At 50.3% G+C, this 22958-nt stretch overlaps 1 protein-coding gene across 6 annotated transcripts in view; it reads right to left on the bottom strand.

The window, feature by feature from the left end:
* LOC141152699 (farnesyl pyrophosphate synthase-like) overlaps nt 1-22958 on the bottom strand; it is a 49240-nt gene that overhangs the window by 12371 nt on the left and 13911 nt on the right. For 2 of the 6 annotated variants that reach the window (XM_073637280.1, XM_073637281.1), the window contains exons 1-2: nt 9910-10092; nt 3004-3165 (exon numbers count right to left, since the gene is read on the bottom strand). The exons of 2 other annotated variants lie outside the window; for them this stretch is intronic. The gene's annotated coding sequence lies outside the window, so the exon portion shown is untranslated. Of the gene's footprint in view, nt 1-3003; nt 3166-9909; nt 10093-22958 lie in introns of those variants that run through there. 2 more of the 6 variants (XM_073637279.1, XM_073637277.1) reach the window with 2 other exon arrangements.

The following is a 22958-nucleotide window of genomic DNA, read 5'->3' on the forward strand; positions in this document are numbered from 1 at the left end:
TTGTTCCTTAGCTAACCCTGACGCTAAAAATTTGTCCCATCGCAATCGGAATTATAGAACTTCCGACATTCCATATTTCGTGTCGGTGCCTACGAGACTGCAGATTCAACATGTTCAAATGGGGACGTCCTGGCTACTGTGCGGGGTGAGGTAGATTTCCTTAGAGGCTTAATGAGCAGTTTCCTATTTAGCCAGGTGTCTACTCATCACAGGTCTCCTCTACTAGGAGCTCCATTTGTATGGTAACTAGTCTGGATAATTGAGTTTGTGGCTTCTTTTGTACCGCTACTTGCATAGAGACAACTCCTTAGATTGAGAGCTCTTCAACTTTGCAAATGGTATAGAGGGTGGGGGGAGTGGTTTGGAGGGAGAGAGGGATTTTTAATAATTTCTAAGACACAAAGCAACAGTTTTGCAGTTTGTTTGTTTTTTTACAGACGGAGCAATGAAGCTTCCACGGTCTTTCTACCAACAGTTAAGCATGGTGATGGATCCATAATGTTGTGGGGTTGCTATGCTGCGTCTGATACTGGAGGCCTTGACCGTATCACAGGAATTATGAAATCAGAGAATTATCTAGAGATTTTAGCGCGCAATGTTCTACCAAGCGTAACAAAACTTGGTTTCAGTAGAAGATCATGGGTCCTCCAGCAAAACATTGACCCAAAGCACACATCCAAAAGTATACAGAAAAGGTCGAAAAAGAAAAAAATGGACAGTTTTAAAATGGCAAGCAATGAGTCCTGACCTCAATCCCATTGACGTGAGCTGAAATCTGCCAATGGGAAAAAGAACCTGCAAACATTCAAGAGCTCGAACAAACTGCAAAGGATGATGGGAGAAAACTCCAGCTGAGAAGAGCAAGAAGCTTATAGATGGCTACAAGAAATGTGTGTAGGCTGTCAGCAATGCCAAAGGGTGTGCAACCAAGTATTAATTAGGGGTGCAACCAGGTATTAATTAGGGGGGCCTTTATTGCTGCACATGCTGTTTATTCTGTTTCTTCTTTGAAATTGCAACATGGAAAAACAATGTTTTATTGTTGTATTACTTTGGACCATTAATTAAAATATCCTGAGAATATAACTTTGGTACATTTCCATTTATTTCTGAAGATATTGTACAGTCTATGAAAAAAATGAAGGGGCGTCCATAATGGTGTGCAGCACTGTATATGTATAATGTAGCTCTACACTGTACACGTGTGTAATGTAGGGCTGTGTGTAAAATATATAATGCATATGTATAGTGTATGTTAAAGATAGCAGCCGGAGGGGTCACGCTGGACCCACCACGCTGTTAACTTTTTGTCACAAACAGCTCTCTGCTGCCCCCTATCGTCAGGACAATTACGCAATTGACTGACGATTAATGGAGGAGGCTGCAGGCTGTTATCACTACTAGGCCAGTTATTGGGAAACTAACAGTGAGCTTATGCTCCGATTCCAACACATGGAATATATGTATATACCCCCGGTATGGTGACAGCCAGCTCCACAGTAACCCAAGAGAGATTATTAACTGCCACCACCAATCGTTTTCAGGCTGGGTGGTCACCAGTTACTGTTAGCTCTGTTCACCGCACCCCTGAAAGCCATATGCTATTAAATTTTATATTTAATCCAGAATTATAGGCAGTGTTTATAAAAATATACAAAAGATTTTACGAAGGGGACAGAAAAATACAGCATGTACAATTGCGTAACATAAAAGGAAAAACTAAAGTAAATCACTAAACCTGACGTCACTGCAATAGCTTCAGATTTATGGAGGGAGGCAATCCATAAATAAAATGGTCAGAACCGCAGTTAGCTGCATCTCCAGGGACCGACAATTGATTCCGACTCCGGTTCTGCTTTTTATTAGCTCCTAAGTTACATCCATATACCTCTCCCTAGATGACTCCTAACAGGGCTGGTCAAGGGATGTGGCTTAAGTTTCAGAAACTAATGAGATTCCTTTTCATAGATGGGAAACATGGCATGGCTATTGTCATTTATCTTTCCACTATTGATTTGGGGCTTATAGGCATGCCTAACAGTTATGAAAAAATATGCATGTCCTTCCCCTATTAGTCCTGAAGTTGAAAATGAATGTCCCATCAATATCTGATCAAAACTAACCCTAATATTCATAACTGTACATTGGAGACACAATGTCTGGGGAAGTTCTATCATCATAGCAGCTCATCCTGGAGTAGTGCCTACTGCTCCTCTTTTAACCCCTTTACCTCCCAAGGCTGTTTGCACCTTAATGATATGCCAAATTTCATAATTTTGCCAGTGTCACTCTATGATGTAATCAAGGGGCAAAGTTTCTCCTTGCAGAGAGTGACGTGTCAAGCATGCCAAGGTGAGGAGACTTAAGCTGCAATGCTTCCTCTCCTTCAGAGAGGAAGAGGACAAGAGCTCTAGTGCCCCCTATAGTAAGTAGCAATCCTAAAAGTCAATGTTGACTCTCTTGTCACAGGATTCCACTGATTGTGAGACTGTTTTTTCGTGCTTCATGATAGTGGTAACATTTTCTTCGATATGACTTGCGTTTATTAGTGGAAAAAAAAAAACGGACATTGGGCGACAATTTTGAAAATGTAGCAATTTTCAAACTTTGAATTCCTATGCCCTTAAATCAGAGAGATCGGTCACACAAATAGTTAATAAATAACATTTCCCAGATGTCTACTTTACATCAGAACAATTTTTTAAACAGTTTTTTTGTTAGGAAGTTATAAGGGTTAAAAGTTGACCAGCGATTTCTCATTTTTTCAACAAAATTTACAAAACCTTTTTTTTTTTTTTACGGACCACATCACATTTGGAGTCACTTTGAGGGGTCTAGATGACAGAAAATACCCAAAAATGACACCATTCTAAAATCTGCACCCCTACGGTGCTCAAAACTATATTGAAGTTTATTAATCCTTCAGGTGCTTCACAGGAATTAAAGGGGTTTTCCACTACTTTTTGACCCTTCTTTATATATCATAGCTCTTCAAAACAATACCTTTTGTAATATACTTATGGAGATTCTTCTTCCTCCTCTGTTTTGTCTGATATTTCCTTTTCTGGCACACCAGTTGTAGAAAATTAAAGGAAGTGGTCACTGTGCTCCTGGTGGTGGGTGTAGACGTTTTGGATTGAATGACAGCTTGCCGGAGCATGCTTCCTGAGGAGTGAGGAGGAAGGAGTTTGGGTCGAGAATGGAGAGGGCGTGATAAGTGCCGGCTCACCGGCCACTGCAATGCATGATGGAACTTGTAGTATAAGAACACAGTAAGCCCGGGGACAGGAAGTGATCGATGTGAACATCAGAGCTGCAGCTGCAGACACCAAGTGATGCTATCTGAATTATAAGAGGTGTGGATTACTATAATGAGAGTATGGATGCATTTACTGGCACATAAAAGAAAGATTAATGAAATGAGTTAGGGTGGTGGATAACTTCTTTAATAGAATGTGGAAGGAAAAAAAAAAAATGAACCTTTAACTTTTTTCACTAAAATTTTACTTTAGACCCATTTTGTTTTATTTTCACAAGGGTAAAAGGAAAAAAGAGGACCCTATAATTTGTTGTGCAATTTCTCCTGACCCAGAACAGTTCCCGGAGGGTTTCTGTAAAGTTGGGGCTTTAGCGTCACTTTTGGCTACTTCTAGCCAGGAGTCTCAGACCTGTCTGGTGGCGCTGAGTGACCCCTCAGGGAAGCCCATCTCCAAATCCCAGAAGAAAAGGGTATTGTGGGATCCAGGAAAAGATGCCGAGGAGGCAGGCTTGGGAAACGATCTGTAGACCAGTTTCCCATGCAGCCTCAAAAAGGGGGAAATGTCATAGAAATTAAGATCCATAACCCAGTCCAGTAAGGGGGCATTCTCTCCCTCCTCCCCGCACACAGAATATCCAGTAGGACAGGAGCTTACACTCCTTGGTAGTAGAAACACATGTCTAACATATGGGAAGAGAGTAAATTATGTATAGCTGGGGGGTGAGGAAACCAATTAAGATAGGAAGAGCTATCCATTCAAGTTCCCTTTGAAGCCAAGACTCCCTACAGAATACAAGTAATTAGACAGGAAAGATCTTTTCTGAGGCTCAGATAACAAAAGGGACATGTGTTTATGCATAGATAGAGAAGTGGAGAAGTCCCCCTTGTCCCCAGGAAAGACATCATGAGAGGAAAGGAAATGTTTGTTCCCTTCATGGGAAATGTTACACCTGCAAACAGACACAGGGGCACAGGTGGAAAGTTATGAATATTGGGGTTTGTATAGATGCAATATTGATGGGGGAAATAATTATTTGATCCCTTGCTGTTTTTGTAAGTTTGCCCACTGACAAAAACATGAACAGTCTATAATTTTAAGGGTAGGTTAATTTTAACATTGAGAGATCTAAAATCACCCCCCCCCCCCAAAAAAAAAAAATAAATAAAAAATCACATTGTATAAATTAGATAAATTTATTTGCATTTTGCAGTGAGAAATAAGTATTTGATCCCCCTGGCAAACAACACTTAATACTTGGTGGGAAAACCCTTGTTGGCAAGCACATCAGTCAGACGTTGTTTGTAGTTGATGATGAGGGTTGCGCACGTCAGGAGGAGTTTTGGTCCACTCCTCTTTGCAGATCATCTCTAAATCATTCAGATTTTGAGGCGGTCGCTTGGCAACTCAGAGCTTCAACTCCCTCCATAAGTTTTCTATGGGATTAAGGTCTGGAGACTGGCTAAGCCACTCCATGACCTTACTGTGCTTCTTTTTGAGCCACTCCTTTGTTGCCTTGGCTGTATGTTTTGGGTCATTGTCTTGCTGGAAGACCCAGCCATGACCCATCTTCAATGCTCTTACTGAGTGAAGGAGGTTGTTGGCCAAAATCTCCCAATACATGACCCCATCCATCTTCCCTTCAGTAAGGTGCAGTCGTCATGTCCCCTTTGCAGAAAAGCACCCCCAATGTATAATGTTTTCCCCACCATGATTCACGGTTGGGACGATGTTCGTAGGGTTGTACTCATCCTTCTCCCCCAAACATGGTAAGTTGAATTAATGCCAAAGAGCTCAATTTTTGTCTCATCTGACCACAGCACCTTCTCCCAATAACTCACAGAATCATCCCCGGTCCTCCCTTCACACTTGCCGTCGGGAGATCAGCAGCCCTAGCCGCTGATCTCCCGGCGGTAGCCGCATGGAGGTCAGCGGCGATACAGCGGAAGTACCCGCACAGGCAGCGCCGCTCCCGGGTCCTCACTAACACGGTTCGTTGACTGGTCGCGGCCGCGACCAATCAGCAACTGGCGCAGCCCGGCTGTGAATTGGCACCGGATCTGAAACACGCAGGCCACCGTCGGGAGATCAGCGGCGACGCAGCCGGGAGATGACCGGTGCTAGCCGGTCATCTCCCGGCTGCTCGCAGCAGAAGTACCCTGACTGGCGGCCTCGCTCCCCGGTCCTCCCTTCACACATACATATACATATTCATACATATTCTAGAATATCCAATGCGTTAGAATCAGGCCACCATCTAGTTCTCTTACTATTGCACCAACAGTTGTCTCCTTCTCACCCAGCGTCTTACTTATGGTTTTGTAGCCCATTCCAGGTTTGTGCAGGTCTATTCCCTGACATCCTTAGAAAGCTCTTTGGTCTTGCCCATGTTGTAGAGGTTAGAGTCTGACTGATTAATGGAGTCTGTGGACAGGAGTCTTTTATACAGGTGACTATGTAAGACAGCTGTCTTTAATGCAGGTAACGAATTGATTAGGAGCCAGAACTCATAATGGTTTGTAGGGGATCAAATACTTATTTCTCACTGCAAAATGCAAATAAATGTATCTAATTTATACAATGTGATTTTCTTTGGATATTCTCTCAATGTTAAAATTAACCGACCCTTAAAAATATAGACTGTTCATGTCTTGGTCAGTGGGCAAACTTACAAAAACAGAAAGGGAGCACTTATTTCCTCCACTGTATGTCAATCATTTTGTTGAAAATGGATATATATATATATATTTTATATACAGGACATGTTTAATCAATTCCGCTATGATTAAGGGGAAAGAATGATAAAAATATATATAAAATGAATGAAATAGAAAGAAGTTAAATGTAGAATGGCTATTAATGATGAGACTTTCTGGGGTCAGCGGTGGTGATTCTTATCTCTCCTCTGTAATGTATCTGAGGTGTTGACTTCTTGTAATGATTGGGGATTATATAGGATCAGGATTTATATTTTATGCGGTTTGCCCAATAATGTGAAAAGTTTTCTTACTGGAGATATAGATCTATATGTTATCACACTGCGATACATTGTTAATGATGATACATTTTTCTTCGGTGTCATTTCCGGGGAAGGACCCTAGAAATTCATCTGGGATTTGTTATTCCACAAGTGACAGAAGCCCGGGATGGGCTGAAACGTCGTCGTGTGGATTTCCACTAAAGAGCATTAAATGACACGCGAGTGCCGGGACAGTTTCTTCCCATAGCCTCTTGTTCTGTAATCCGCCCTCCTGAAGCCATACGGTGCCTGGCAGGGGTGTAATCGCCTGTAAATGATCGCTGCTGGCAGAGACGTACTTGGGTTATCGGGGAATTCACAGAGACCGTATTGGGGGTATATAGATATTCCATGTGTTGGAATCAGAGGTGTATATACCATACGCTCACTGTCATTTCCCCAATAACCGGCCTACTAGCGAGCAGCCGCAGCCTCGTCCTTCAATTGGGTAATTATCCTGACGATAGGGGGCAGCAGAGCGCTGCTTGTGACAAAAAGGTAACAGCGTGGCGAGTACAGCAGCATTACAACACAGTTATAATCATTAACAATAGGTTACACTGTATACGGGCAGCTCCGTACAGTATATAGGCTACACTGTATACGGGCAGCTCCGTACAGTATATAGGCTACACTGTATACGGGCAGCTCCGTACAGTATATAGGCTACACTGTATACGGGCAGCTCCGTACAGTATATAGGCTACACTGTATACGGGCAGCTCCGTACTGTATATAGGCTACACTGTATACGGGCAGCTCCGTACTGTATATAGGCTACACTGTATACGGGCAGCTCCGTACTGTATATAGGCTACACTGTATACGGGCAGCTCCGTACTGTATACGGGCTGCTCTGTACAGTATATAGGCTACACTGTATACGGGCTGCTCTGTACAGTATATAGGCTACACTGTATACGGGCTGCTCTGTACAGTATATAGGCTACACTGTATACGGGCTGCTCTGTACAGTATATAGGCTACACTGTATACGGGCTGCTCTGTACAGTATATAGGCTACACTGTATACGGGCTGCTCTGTACAGTATATAGGCTACACTGTATACGGGCTGCTCTGTACAGTATATAGGATACACTGTATACGGGCTGCTCTGTACAGTATATAGGATACACTGTATACGGGCTGCTCTGTACAGTATATAGGATACACTGTATAAGGGCTGCTCTGTACAGTATATAGGATACACTGTGTATAGGCAGCTCTGCCCTCTATATAGGCTGTACTGTATACGAAGGGCCAGTCTGCCCCAGGTACACGGAGGCCCCTCTGCCCCGTGTACCGAGGCCCCTCTGCGCTGTATACAGAGGCCGCTCTGCGCTGTATACAGAGGCCGCTCTGCGCTGTATACAGAGGCCGCTCTGCGCTGTATACAGAGGCCGCTCTGCGCTGTATACAGAGGCCGCTCTGCCCCGTGTACCGAGGCTCCTCTGCGCTGTATATAGAGGCCGCTCTGCGCTGTATACAGAGGCCGCTCTGCGCTGTATATAGAGGCCGCTCTGCGCTGTATACAGAGGCCGCTCTGCGCCGTATACAGAGGCCGCTCTGCGCCGTATATAGAGGCTCCTCTGCGCCGTATACAGAGGCCGCTCTGCGCCGTATACAGAGGCCGCTCTGCGCCGTATACAGAGGCCGCTCTGCGCCGTATACAGAGGCCGCTCTGCGCCGTATACAGAGGCCGCTCTGCGCCGTATACAGAGGCCGCTCTGCGCCGTATACAGAGGCCGCTCTGCGCCGTATACAGAGGCCGCTCTGCGCCGTATACAGAGGCCGCTCTGCGCCGTATACAGAGGCCGCTCTGCGCCGTATACAGAGGCCGCTCTGCGCTGTATACAGAGGCCGCTCTGCGCTGTATACAGAGGCCGCTCTGCGCTGTATACAGAGGCCGCTCTGCGCTGTATACAGAGGCCGCTCTGCGCTGTATACAGAGGCCGCTCTGCGCTGTATACAGAGGCCGCTCTGCGCTGTATATAGAGGCCGCTCTGCGCTGTATACAGAGGCCGCTCTGCGCTGTATACAGAGGCCGCTCTGCGCTGTATATAGAGGCCGCTCTGCGCTGTATACAGAGGCCGCTCTGCGCTGTATATACAGAGGCCGCTCTGCGCTGTATATAGAGGCCGCTCTGCGCTGTATACAGAGGCCGCTCTGCGCTGTATATAGAGGCCGCTCTGCGCTGTATATAGAGGCCGCTCTGCGCTGTATACAGAGGCCGCTCTGCGCTGTATATAGAGGCCGCTCTGCGCTGTATATAGAGGCCGCTCTGCGCTGTATACAGAGGCCGCTCTGCGCTGTATACAGAGGCCGCTCTGCGCTGTATATACAGAGGCCGCTCTGCGCTGTATATAGAGGCCGCTCTGCGCTGTATACAGAGGCCGCTCTGCGCCGTATACAGAGGCCGCTCTGCGCTGTATACAGAGGCCGCTCTGCGCTGTATACAGAGGCCGCTCTGCGCTGTATACAGAGGCCGCTCTGCGCTGTATACAGAGGCCGCTCTGCGCTGTATACAGAGGCCGCTCTGCGCTGTATACAGAGGCCGCTCTGCGCTGTATATAGAGGCTCCTCTGCGCTGTATATAGAGGCCGCTCTGCGCTGTATATAGAGGCCGCTCTGCGCTGTATACAGAGGCCGCTCTGCGCTGTATATAGAGGCCCCTCTGCGCTGTATATAGAGGCCGCTCTGCGCTGTATACAGAGGCCGCTCTGCGCTGTATACAGAGGCCGCTCTGCGCTGTATATACAGAGGCCGCTCTGCGCTGTATATAGAGGCCGCTCTGCGCTGTATACAGAGGCCGCTCTGCGCTGTATATAGAGGCCGCTCTGCGCTGTATATAGAGGCTCCTCTGCGCTGTATATAGAAGCCGCTCTGCGCTGTATATAGAGGCCCCTCTGCGCTGTATATAGAGGCCGCTCTGCGCTGTATATACAGAGGCCGCTCTGCGCTGTATATAGAGGCCGCTCTGCGCTGTATATAGAGGCCGCTCTGCGCTGTATATAGAGGCCGCTCTGCGCTGTATATAGAGGCCGCTCTGCGCTGTATATAGAGGCCGCTCTGCGCTGTATACAGAGGCCGCTCTGCGCTGTATACAGAGGCCGCTCTGCGCTGTATACAGAGGCCGCTCTGCGCTGTATATAGAGGCTCCTCTGCGCTGTATACAGAGGCCGCTCTGCGCTGTATACAGAGGCCGCTCTGCGCTGTATATAGAGGCTCCTCTGCGCTGTATATACAGAGGCCGCTCTGCGCTGTATATAGAGGCCCCTCTGCGCTGTATATAGAGGCCGCTCTGCGCTGTATACAGAGGCCGCTCTGCGCTGTATATAGAGGCTCCTCTGCGCTGTATATAGAGGCCGCTCTGCGCTGTATATAGAGGCTCCTCTGCGCTGTATATAGAGGCCGCTCTGCGCTGTATACGGAGGCCGCTCTGCGCTGTATACAGAGGCCGCTCTGCGCTGTATATAGAGGCCGCTCTGCGCTGTATATAGAGGCCCCTCTGCGCTGTATACAGAGGCCGCTCTGCGCTGTATACAGAGGCGGCTCTGCGCAGTATATAGAGGCCGCCGTATACACCCCTCTATCACACAGCAGGACGCTCTCGGCTTCCGTACTCCTCTCACCTGGCCAGTACTGGGCGGAGACAGCGACACCCGGAGGAGCAGCTGATACTGGACTGACGTCTCTATGAGGACAGGAGCGGTGCACGCCGGGAGCAGCTCGCGCTCACCGCTGATTGGCTGCCACTACTCGCCAGGCTCTGCGGCGGCTCCAGGCGTCACTACAGGTCAGCGCATGCGTAGTACAGAGAATGGGGAAGGAGGAGGGTTACGTACCTAAAGGCCAATCACAGCGCAGGATGGAGACAAAGCCCGCCCACACACGTGACGTCACCAGTAATCTATGTGCCAGGGATAAGCACAGGTTTCTACACTGCCCCCAGTGGTCAGAGGACGCAACACTGCCGCCAGCAATCATCAGCTCACTGTGTAACTGACGGCGAGTGATGGACGAGGCCGCGACATTGAGAAACTAACAGTGAGCGTATGGTATATACCCCCGATACCACCACATGGAATATATGTATATACCCCCGATACCACCACATGGAATATATGTATATACCCCGATACCACCACACGGAATATATGTATATACCCCCGATACCAACACATGGAATATATGTATATACCCCCGATACCACCACATGGAATATATGTATATACCCCCGATACCACCCCATGGAATATATATATATATACCCCCGATACCACCCCATGGAATATATGTATATACCCCCGATACCGCCACATGGAATATATGTATATACCACCACATGGAATATATGTATATACCCCCGATACCACCACATGGAATATATGTATATACCCCCGATACCACCACATGGAATATATGTATATACCCCCGATACCACCACATGGAATATATGTATATACCCCTGATACCACCACATGGAATATATGTATATACCCCGATACCACCCCATGGAATATATATATATATACCCCCGATACCACCCCATGGAATATATGTATATACCCCGATACCACCCCATGGAATATATGTATATACCCCGATACCACCCCATGGAATATATGTATATACCCCCGATACCGCCACATGGAATATATGTATATACCACCACATGGAATATATGTATATACCCCCGATACCACCACATGGAATATATGTATATACCCCCGATACCACCACATGGAATATATGTATATACCCCCGATACCACCACATGGAATATATGTATATACCCCGATACCACCACATGGGATATATGTATATACCCCGATACCACCACATGGAATATATGTATATACCCCCGACACCACCACATGGAATATATGTATATACCCCCGATACCACCACATGGAATATATGTATATACCCCCGATACCACCACATGGAATATATGTATATACCCCCGATACCACCACACGGAATATATGTATATACCCCCGATACCACCACATGGGATATATGTATATACCCCAATACCACCACATGGAATATATGTATATACCCCGATACCACCACATGGAATATACGTATGTGGCACCCCAGGGGTCTGGTTACCTGTCACGGGTGTGTTGCCACGAAGATCATCACGAGTACACAGCCTGACTTCTCGCAGCTGACTTGTTGGTGCTTTGTGTTTCTCGGCAGTGAGGGAGTTAATTCTCTCTCTCTGGGCTAGATGAGGTCCAGCCTCGCCCAGCTGCAATCAATACTTCTGTAGTGAGACTCCTTCATATACCTGCTGGTCTGTTTGGGAGGTGTCGGTGAAAGCATTTCATTCAGACTGACAGAGCGGATCGTGGTGTTTGGAGTTGCTGAGATAAGTGTATTTGGAAGTGTTTTTTCCCTTTCCTCGCTTTATCATTTATCTCCTTTCCCATTGGTTTTCCCTCTGTTGTAGTTGAGAAGTTGTTTGTATGCAAGGTGGTTTTGGTTTTTCCCTTGTACTGTCTCGTTCGTCTAAATACTGTGTTTGGGCATATTATTTCTTGTTCCCTTTGGTTGTGATCGGGGTCCTTCTCAGGACTAGATTACTGAGGTGCAGGGATCTTCAGGAGGTAGGGGTTACGCTGGCGGCCTGGACCTCTGTACCTTTAACAGTACCTCCAGGTTGAGGGATTAGTCAGGGCCCCAGCTTAGGGTCAGCTTAGGCCCCCTACCTCCAGTATACAGAGACAGCGTGACATTTTCACCGACCCACTTAGTTTTTCTCCAGCTACTATGGATCCAGTAGCCGGTCTAGCTCGGCAATTGCAGAGTTTGTCCATGGAGCTGGCGGACGTTAGGTCCAAGGTTTGGCATCCTCAGGAGCAAGCCGGACCAGAACCTAAAGTAGCTCTCCCTGATAGGTTCACTGGGGGGCGGGACAAGTTTTTTGTTTTCCGGGAGGCATGTAAATTGTACTTTCGGCTGCGGCCTCGGTCATCGGGGAGTGAAGAACAAAGGGTGGGAATTGTCATCTCGCTCCTACAAGGGGACCCACAATCTTGGGCGTTCTCTCTTCCCCCGGGTTCCCCGGCTCTCCAGTCAGTGGATAGGTTTTTCGCTGCCCTGGGACTCGTATATGATGACCCAGATCGGATCTCCCTGGCTGAGTCTAAGTTACGTAGGATCCAGCAGGGAGATCGTCCGGCGGAGGAATTCTGTTCGGAGTTCCGTAGGTGGGCCACGGACACCCAGTGGAATGACCCGGCTCTTAGGAGCCAGTTTTGTCATGGTTTATCTGACAAATTACAGGATGTGTTGGCACAGTATGACTCTCCCGTGTCTCTGGAAGCCGCTATGGCCCTCGCTATTCGCGTGGACAGACGGCTTCGGGAGAGGTGCGGGATAACTCTACCCCCTGTGATGACTCCACCTCCTACAAGGTCCCCTCATATGGTGGTTCCCCTGGTCAGTCCAGAGGAGCCTATGCAATTAGGAGGGACATCATTTTGGGGGAGGGGACCGGTGGTGCGCCATAAGGCAGGAAGGTGTTTCTTCTGCGGGAGAAAGGGACATTTTATTGGGGGGTGTCCATCCCGTCCCTTGCAGAGTGAAGAGTCGTCGGAAAACTGTTGATCCCAGGTTGTGTGGTGGACGGCAATCTGGGAGTAGGTATTTCGTCCCTAGGTTCGTCTCAGTTTCTCGTACCGGCGGAGGTGGTGGTGGGTACGAGAACTGAGAGGATATCTGTTCTTCTGGATAGTGGGGCCGGGGCTAATCTGGTTGATGCTCGGTTTGCCTGGGTTCAAGGTATGCGGTTGAGTGAGTTGGCTAAACCCATCCCCATATTCTCGATCGATGCCAGGCCTCTCGGGCAGGGAAGTTTTTTGCAAGTTGTGCATGATGTAAAACTTCAAGTGGGGGCAATACATAAAGAACTGTTGTCTTGCTACGTGTTGGAGGGTCTTCCCACTCCTATTGTGTTGGGCCTTCCTTGGTTAGCTAAGCATAACCCGGTTATTAATTGGCAAACCAGGGAGATAAGCCAATGGAGTAAATTCTGTAATAAAAACTGCATGAACACGGTCATTGGTGCGGTTACTCCTTGGGTCTTACCTCCATTTCTGGCGGACTTTGAGGATGTATTCTCGGAGAAAGGGTGTCAGGAACTACCTCCTCATCGCGTGTATGACTGTTCTGTAAAACTGCTCCCTGAGGCCAAGTTACCTAAAGCTAGGTTGTATAACCTTTCTGGTCCTGAGAGGCAGGCCATGAAGGATTATATTTCTGAAAGTCTGGCTAAGGGGCATATTAGACCTTCATCTTCACCGGTGGCTGCGGGGTTCTTCTTTGTTAAGAAGAAAGATGGAGGCCTACGCCCTTGCCTGGATTTCCGTGAACTTAATCGGATTACGGTCCGAGATCCGTATCCGCTCCCACTTATTCCCGATCTCTTTAATCAGATCGTGGGCGCCAAATGGTTTTCTAAGTTGGATCTCAGGGGGGCGTACAATCTGATTAGGATGAAGGAGGGGGATGAGTGGAAGACGGCGTTTAACACTCCGGAGGGGCATTATGAGAACCTTGTCATGCCATTCGGTCTGACTAATGCCCCGGCGGTGTTCCAACACTTTGTTAATGACATTTTTCGCCGCTTGGTGGGACAGTTTGTTGTCATATATCTGGATGATATCCTAATTTACTCGCCGGATCTGGTGTCTCATCAGGAGCACGTTAGGCAGGTGTTACAGATCTTGCGGGATAATAAACTGTATGCCAAGTGGGAAAAGTGTGTGTTCGCCGTACAGGAACTCCAGTTTTTAGGCTTCCTGGTTTCAGCGTCCGGTTTTCGTATGGACCCTGGGAAAGTGCGGGCAGTTCTTGAGTGGGATCGGCCAGAGAATCTTAAGGCACTACAACGTTTCCTGGGGTTTGCTAATTATTACCGAAAGTTCATTCGTAATTTCTCGTCCATGGTTAAGCCTCTCACTGACATGACTAAAAAGGGGACGGATTTTTCTAGGTGGTCTGACAAGGCTTGTCAAGCATTCTCCTCTTTGAAAAAATGTTTTGCCTCGGCGCCCATACTCATTCAACCTGATGCGTCTCAGCCATTCATTGTAGAGGTAGACGCTTCCGAGGTAGGGGTGGGAGCAGTATTGTCACAGGGTTCGTCCCCTGGTAAGTGGCATCCGTGCGCCTTTTTCTCAAAAAAATTGTCGTCCGCTGAGAGGAATTACGATGTCGGCAATAGGGAACTCTTGGCCATTAAGTTAGCTTTTGAGGAGTGGCGCCATTTTCTGGAGGGGGCAGTTCATCCGGTCACCGTCATCACCGATCACAAGAACCTGCTATATCTGGAGTCCGCGAAACGTCTGAATCCCAGACAAGCTAGGTGGTCATTGTTTTTTACCAGGTTTAATTTTGTCGTTACATATCGTCCTGGGTCAAAAAATGTAAAGGCGGATGCCTTATCTCGTAGTTTCCCGGGGGCCGGGAATACGGACGACCCGATTCCTATCCTTCAGGAGGGGGTGGTGGTTTCGGCAGTATGCTCTGAGCTGGAGGAGGAGGTATTGGAGGCTCAGGGGGACGCCCCTGTTGGACCTCCAGAGAGATTGTTTGTTCCAGATCAGTTGCGACAAAAGGTGATCGAGGCACACCATAACTCAGTTTTTGCAGGACACCCGGGGAGTAAAGCAACTGTGGATCTCCTCTCGCGTCGGTTTTGGTGGCCTAATTTACATAAGGAGGTGGTAACTTTTGTCGCGTCCTGTGGGGTTTGTGCGCGCTCTAAGACCTCACATACCCGTCCGTCTGGGGCCCTCTTACCTTTGAAGATCCCGGAGCGTCCTTGGACTCATCTGTCTATGGACTTTATTACGGACCTCCCTCCGTCTTCGGGTAAAACGGTCATACTCGTTGTAGTGGACAGGTTCAGCAAGATGGCACATTTTATCGCTCTTCCGGCTCTCCCTAATGCTAAAACTCTTGCGCAGGTGTTCATTGGGGAGATTGTGAGGCTTCACGGGGTACCCTCCGAGGTGGTGTCTGATCGGGGGTCTCAGTTTGTGTCTAAGTTCTGGAAGGCGTTTTGTGCACGGCGGGGGATGCAGTTGTCATTCTCATCGGCTTTTCATCCTCAGACCAATGGTCAGACGGAACGTATGAACCAGAGCTTGGAGACATATCTCCGGTGTTTTGTGTCAGAGAACCAGGAGGACTGGGCTTCTTTCTTACCTCTGGCAGAGTTTGCTCTTAATAATAGGCGGAGCGAGTCCACTGGTAAGTCCCCGTTTTTTGGGGCATATGGTTTTCACCCCCAGTTTTGTACTTTCAGTGGGGGGGGCTCTTCGGGGGTTCCTGAGGAGGAACGATTTTCCTCATCACTCGCTTCAGTATGGAGAGGGGTGCTGAAGAATCTGAATACTATGGGGAACCGATACAAACGTATGGCTGATAGGAGGAGAGTGTCTGGTCCGGACCTAAGTGTGAACGATCGGGTATGGTTGTCTACCAGGAATATAAAACTTAAGGTTCCCTCCTGGAAACTGGGTCCCAGGTTCATCGGGCCGTACAGAATCAGTTCTATTATTAATCCGGTGGCATTCCGTCTTGACCTCCCCCCTACGTTTAAAATTCACAACGTGTTTCACAGATCATTGCTTAAGAGGTATGTGGCGCCGGTGGTACCGTCACTTTTACCTCCCCCTCCAGTGGTTGTCAATGGTAACTTGGAGTTCCAGGTATCGAGGGTCATTGATTCACGCTTTAATCGCCGGTCCCTTCAGTACCTGGTTCATTGGAAGGGGTATGGTCCTGAGGAGAGGATGTGGGTTCCTGCGTCGGATATTAACGCAGACCGATTAGTTCGGGCCTTCCACACGACTCACCCGGATAAACCTGGCCCTGAGGGTCCGGAGGCCCCTCGTAGAAGGGGGGGTACTGTCACGGGTGTGTTGCCACGAAGATCATCACGAGTACACAGCCTGACTTCTCGCAGCTGACTTGTTGGTGCTTTGTGTTTCTCGGCAGTGAGGGAGTTAATTCTCTCTCTCTGGGCTAGATGAGGTCCAGCCTCGCCCAGCTGCAATCAATACTTCTGTAGTGAGACTCCTTCATATACCTGCTGGTCTGTTTGGGAGGTGTCGGTGAAAGCATTTCATTCAGACTGACAGAGCGGATCGTGGTGTTTGGAGTTGCTGAGATAAGTGTATTTGGAAGTGTTTTTTCCCTTTCCTCGCTTTATCATTTATCTCCTTTCCCGTTGGTTTTCCCTCTGTTGTAGTTGAGAAGTTGTTTGTATGCAAGGTGGTTTTGGTTTTTCCCTTGTACTGTCTCGTTCGTCTAAATACTGTGTTTGGGCATATTATTTCTTGTTCCCTTTGGTTGTGATCGGGGTCCTTCTCAGGACTAGATTACTGAGGTGCAGGGATCTTCAGGAGGTAGGGGTTACGCTGGCGGCCTGGACCTCTGTACCTTTAACAGTACCTCCAGGTTGAGGGATTAGTCAGGGCCCCAGCTTAGGGTCAGCTTAGGCCCCCTACCTCCAGTATACAGAGACAGCGTGACATTACCACAGTAATAGAGATATTATGTCTGAGAGCAAGTGGGAGGTTTCTCTGGTCAGGAGCCTTAAGCATGCAACACGGCCCACCCAGACCTGGGAGGGGAGGAATCTGCCCTTATAAACTGGGTCTGGGGCGGGATTAGTGAGTGAAGTTCCAGACACAGGGAAAAGGAAGAACTAGGAGCTCTGTAGGAGCAGGAGCGAGTGCCAGAGGCTGGAAGCTAGATAGCTCGCCTTGGCTGAAGACACTAACCCGGACACGGAGTCCGAGGCTGTGGGGACATCCAGGTCCAGCAGCAGAATCCAAGCGGCAGGGGATTCCATGTCCTCTGGCCTTAGAAACCCAAAGGCACGGTCACAAGCAAGGGACCAGCACCGCCATCGTGAAGCGGAGGCTGACGGAAGGCCCCAAGTCATCGGCCATACGGGTGAGCACCACACGGTATACTCAGGGACGTGGGCTACTTCTACCCGCATAGAGCAAGGTAGCCAGGAAAGAGTGCAGATAGTCGGAGAGGCCTACAACTCCACCTGGCCAGGGGAGATCCTGCTTGCTCACAGACTGACCAGGCCCCTACTGCTAACCAGTACTCCCGGGAGGGTCTGCTTTATACCATCAGTAAAGACCCCGAACTGCACCACACGTCTCTGTGATTCCTTGCCACACCAGCACCATTACTACTGGGACGCTCACACCATCACTCCCATCATCCACATTAGCTGCCCTGAGGCAATACTTCTCCCGTGGGGAGTTATCCCATACTCGGCTGTGCAAACAACATCAGCCTCAGCGGTCGGCAGCGCAGCGGCGGTCCCCACTGACCGCAATCCACGGGTGGCGTAGTCGGACATTGTTATTACTTAAGACCACCACTGGTTTGACCGCCCTGGGCACGGACCGGGTCACCGCCATGGAGAACTACAACCCCCAGCATCCCAGCGATCCGGCTCCGGGTATCCCCCTGCACAGCACAGGCCCAGGGGGCGCGTCAACTTTGGCGTAGTCGGCAGGATTTCGTGCCCGCAACCACCGGGTACTGCGTGCCTGAAAAAGACTTTTGAACTTACCTGTGGTGAAGTTTCCTGCCGTCCGGAGCCGATTCCCGCCATCAGACGCCATCTTGGACCGTTTCCCGCCGTCTTCTGCCTTCTTCCCGCCATCCGCAGCTGCTTCCCGCCTTCGGACTCCATCTTCGGGATGCCGCACGGGAAGAAGAGGGGCGTGGACGCCAAAAGCGCGCGAGATCCGAAGCTCCGCCCCACGCTCAGACGCTGCGTAAGGTCCTGGAAGGGAGGAAGAGCGACGCTGACGTCATCGGAGCGTGACGCCAGGTCCTCGACCCCGACGATTGACTGCGGAGCCGCGGCCTACGGAAGAAGAGCATCGCAAGGTAGGCCACGGTCCACTAGGGGGGAAGGAGGATGTCGGATACCGAGGGGAGCTCCACAGCCACCGCCAGCGCAACCGCTGCAGCAGTCATGCCATTCACCATGCCCTATATCCCGGGGGCAACCTGGCTACCCCAGTACTCAGGAGAGTCACATACCCTGAGTGACTTTAGGGAAAGACTTGATAGCCTCTTCCAGGTATACCCCCTCACTGAAGAGCAAAAAGTGAGCATCCTGGTGGCCCAGTTAATCGGGGCAGCCCAAAGGGAGGTAAAGTCCTGGTCACCTGGGAAGAAGAGGACTGTCAGAGAAATACTAGCCCGGCTGAAAGACACATTTGACACCCGCACCTCAGCCAAGATAAAACTAAGATTTTACGGGTGCAAACAACGGGCACATGAAAGTATAAGGGACTATGCTCTAAACCTACAAGAGGCCCTGAGAGCCATTAAGCTGTTGACCGAACAATTTATTGAGGGTCTACTGTGCAATGCCCACCGAACCCAGTTGCGGGCAATGGCCTTACAGGACCCTGACCTGGACTTTGCACAGTTCAAGGACAGAGCCATCCGGGTGCTCCGAGAACCGGCACCAGGTGGCGCTGTGACCCACAGGCCCCCTGCTATCACTTACCAACAGGAGACGGCGTCCTTGTCTGCAGAGCCTGTGGGAGCTGATGCGCAGGCTTTAAACAGTGACCCGGCTACAGACCTGCACCATCAGGTCCAAGAGCTGACTAAGAGCGTTGCCGCGCTAACCAGAACTGTGCAGTCTTTACAGGTCTCTTCTCCAGAAAAGATCCAGCTGGCATCCGGACCGGAGGACGTCCCGTGGCGCCGACTGAGGAGGACCCCACCGGCCAGAGGAAGACCCAGCGACAGATACAACGAGGACGGACGACCCATCTGCCGCCGCTGCAATCAACCCGGACATATGGCAAGGTACTGTCATTTAAACGGGCACAACCTGGGGTAGAGGGCCAACCCCCAGGCATAAGATCATCAGGCCCATCGAACTGGCGTGACAAATACGTAGGGGGACGTCCGGTCTTGCCTGTGGTACTGGATGGCATTCCTATGAGTGCCCTACTAGACACTGGGTCACAGGTGACCACCATCCCGTACGTGCTCTTTAAGCAGTACTGGAATGACTCGGACATAACCCGCTACCCAGATGACGACCTGAGCATTATCGCCAGCAATGGTCAACCCGTGCCACAGATAGGATTTAAGGAAATGACCATCAAGGTCGGTAAAGTTGAACTGCCGGCACAAGGACTGATCATTGTGGACATTGACCGTCGCGAGAGTCACCCAAAAATAACCCTAGGTACTAATGTAATCGAAAACTGTCTTGCAGAGGTGATTCTTATTTTGCAGCAGGTTGCCAAGAACGCCAGTTCCAGCCAGCAGCGAGTGCTCCAAAAAGAGATCCGGGCACTGATGCGACGGCAACAAGTGGAACTCTCCGGTGGTGAGATAGGTAGCGTGAGAATGTGTGACCCGTTCCCTATTGCCATGCCCCCGAAAAGTGAGATGATGATTTGGTGCCGGGCAGCTATTGGTCTAAGAGGTAGAGACTACCAAGCAATGGTAGAACCCGTCTACTCAGACAGTAGGCCCACCATTTTGACAGCACGGGGGGTGGTCGATGTACGCCATGGGAGGGTGCCCGTCCGCATCATCAATATCGGGGAAAGAGAAGTATACCTGCCCCGGTATGCCACGCTAGCCAAATTGTTCACCATAAACCAGAATTCTGTACAGGCCGTGGAACCCTTGCCTCCATCTCAACCAGAGGAAGGTAACGGCTCTAAGAAACCACTGGAGGACTGGTGTCAGCAACTGCATTTGGGTACTGACTCCACTCCCTCACACCAAAAACAGGGAGTCTATCGGGTGGTTCAAGAGTACGAGAGAGTGTTTAGTAAACACCCGCTAGACTTCGGGCGAGTAAAGGGGGTAGAACATCACATCCCCACGGGAGACCATCCTCCCATAAAGGAGAGATACCGACCCGTACCCCCTGCACACTATCAACACGCCAATGGGATGCTAAAAGACATGAAGGAGGCTGGGGTAATTCGGGACAGCTGTAGCCCCTGGGCAGCTCCACTAGTCTTAGTGAAAAAGAAAGACAACACCATGAGGATGTGTGTAGACTACAGGAAGGTCAACCGTATCACACACAAAGATGCGTACCCGTTACCAAGGATAGAAGAGTCCTTAGCTGCATTAAAATCTGCTAACTTCTTCTCTACTTTGGATCTCACTAGCGGGTACTGGCAGGTTCCTGTAGCAGAGGCGGATCGGGAGAAGACCGCATTCACCACCCCGATGGGACTCAGCGAATTTAACTGTATGCCATTCGGGCTCAGCAACGCACCAGGAACCTTCCAATGGTTGATGGAGTGCTGTCTGGGACACCGGAACTTCGAGACGGTCCTATTATACCTGGACGATGTCATCGTCTATTCCAAGACCTATGAGGACCATCTGGAACACCTGGCAGAAGTGTTTGAAGCCCTGGCAAACTATGGCCTAAAGGTAAAACCCTCGAAGTGTCATCTACTGAAGCCAAAGGTACAGTACCTGGGACACGTGGTGAGTGCTGACGGAGTGGCTCCCGACCCTGACAAGATCACCGTGATTAAGGACTGGCCAAGACCATCCAGCATAAAGGAAGTGCGGCAGTTCCTCGGGTTGGTAGGCTACTACCGAAGATTCATTCCCGGTTTTACCAAGAAGGCAGCTCCTATGCAGGACCTCCTGATAGGCCAGTCTAGGAAGGCCAAAAACCAGAAACCACCCTTCAAATGGGAAAAGCTGGAAGAGGAGTCGTTCCGCCAGCTGAAGATGGCCCTCACGGGGGATGAAATCCTGGCGTATCCTGATTACAGCCAGCCCTTTATCCTCTACACGGACGCAAGCAACATCGGGCTAGGAGCCGTACTGTCCCAGATCCAGCAGGGGAGAGAACGGGTAATTGCTTACGCCAGCCGAAAACTGCGACCCACGGAAAGAAACCCGGAGAATTACAGCTCGTTCAAGCTAGAGTTCCTGGCAGTGGTGTTGGCAGTGTAGCGTCGGCGTCCCTGCCCTCTGCTAGGCAGGGACGCTGTTCCCCTCACCTCTCCGCTCCGAGCCCAGCGTCCTCCTCCCGCTCTGCAGGCAGCGCGCGCTCCTTCCCGGCCACGGTGCTTAGGGCGCGCGCGCGCGCTCCCCCCCTCTTAAAGGGGCCGCGCGCGCCGTCCTAAGGAGTCCCCGGCCAATGGCCGGAGGACTTCACCATATATAAGGCACCTCCTCCAAAATGGAGGTGCCCGAGCAATGTTGTTGCACTGTTCACTACTCTGCTTCAGCCCTCAGGTCCCGTTTCCAGTTACCTGCCAGTTTCCTGCCAGTTTGCTGTCTGATTCCTGCCTGTTATCCGCTTACCTGCTTGTTAGCCTGAGGTCCGACGGTCTGCCTTCCGACACCTGTCAGTCTGTCTATGGACCAGCTTGCCCGCTCACCTGGGAGCGCTCACCTTCTACCTGTCTGCTAGCCTACCTGGAGGCTCCGCCGTCACGTGCTGTGACCACCTGCCCGTCCTGAGACTCTTGCCCGCTCACCTGGGAGCGCTCATCTGCTACCTGTCTGTTAGCCTACCTGGAGGCTCTGCCGTCATGTGCTGTGACCACCTGCCAGTCCAGAGACTCTTGCCCGCTCACCTGGGAGCGCTCATCTGCTACCTGCCTGTTAGCCTACCTGGAGGCCCCGCCGTCACATGCTGTGACCACCTGCTTATCCAGAGACTCTCGCCTGCTCACCTGGGAGCACACATCTGCCATCTGCCTGCTAGCCTACCTGGAGGCTCAGCCGTCACAGGTCGTACCTACCCTTTACCCAGAGACTGTCCCGGTCACTTGCCGTGACCTCCCGCCCGTTCACCCAGAGACTGTCCCGGTCACTTGCCGTGACCTCCTGCCCGTTCACCTAGAGACTGCCCGGTCACTTGCTGTGACCTCCTGCCCGTTTACCCAGAGACTGTCCCGGTCACCTGCTGTGACTACCTGCCTGTCTTCCCTGGTCGCCACCCGCTTCCTTGCAAGGACCGCCCCCTTGTATAAGTTGCTCAGAGGTTCCGCCTCCCAGACCCGTTACAGTTTGCTCGGGCCATGGAACCCGGTGGCACCCAAGCTCCCTCGCTCTCGGACCTTTGTCATGAACTGTCCCGTCAGAGGTCCCAACAGGAGTCCATCCTGAGTCACCTGCGGAATGTCAATTCTCGCCTGGACACTCTGACTGCTCCACCAGCAACCACCGCTAGTGTCTTGACTCGCAACCCGGCAGCTCCGCTGCCCAGCAATACCATGGTATCCTGCTCCGGACCCCGGCTTTCTGCACCTCCTCGCTTCGGAGGCGACTCCGCTCTGGCTCGGGGCTTCATAAACCAGTGCACCCTGCACTTTGAACTCCTGTCCCACCAGTTTAACTCTGACCGGGCCAAAGTAGCCTTCATCATGTCCCATCTCACGGGGGAGGCACTGGCTTGGCTAAATCCTCTATGGGAGAGAGGAGACCCCCTGGTGTCCGACTTGCCTGCCTTTCTCACGGCTTTCCGGAAAGTCTTTGACGAACCCGGACGGAAGACCTCATCCGCATCGTCTCTGCTACGCCTCCGTCAGGGAAGTCTCACCGTGGGCCAATATGCCATACGGTTCCGTACCCTTGCCTCGGAGCTGGCCTGGGATAA

The sequence above is a fragment of the Phyllobates terribilis genome, unplaced genomic scaffold, assembly GCF_046119375.1.
Source record: "Phyllobates terribilis strain yellow unplaced genomic scaffold, ASM4611937v1 Scaffold_6__1_contigs__length_29720123, whole genome shotgun sequence".
Lineage (NCBI taxonomy): Eukaryota > Metazoa > Chordata > Amphibia > Anura > Dendrobatidae > Phyllobates > Phyllobates terribilis.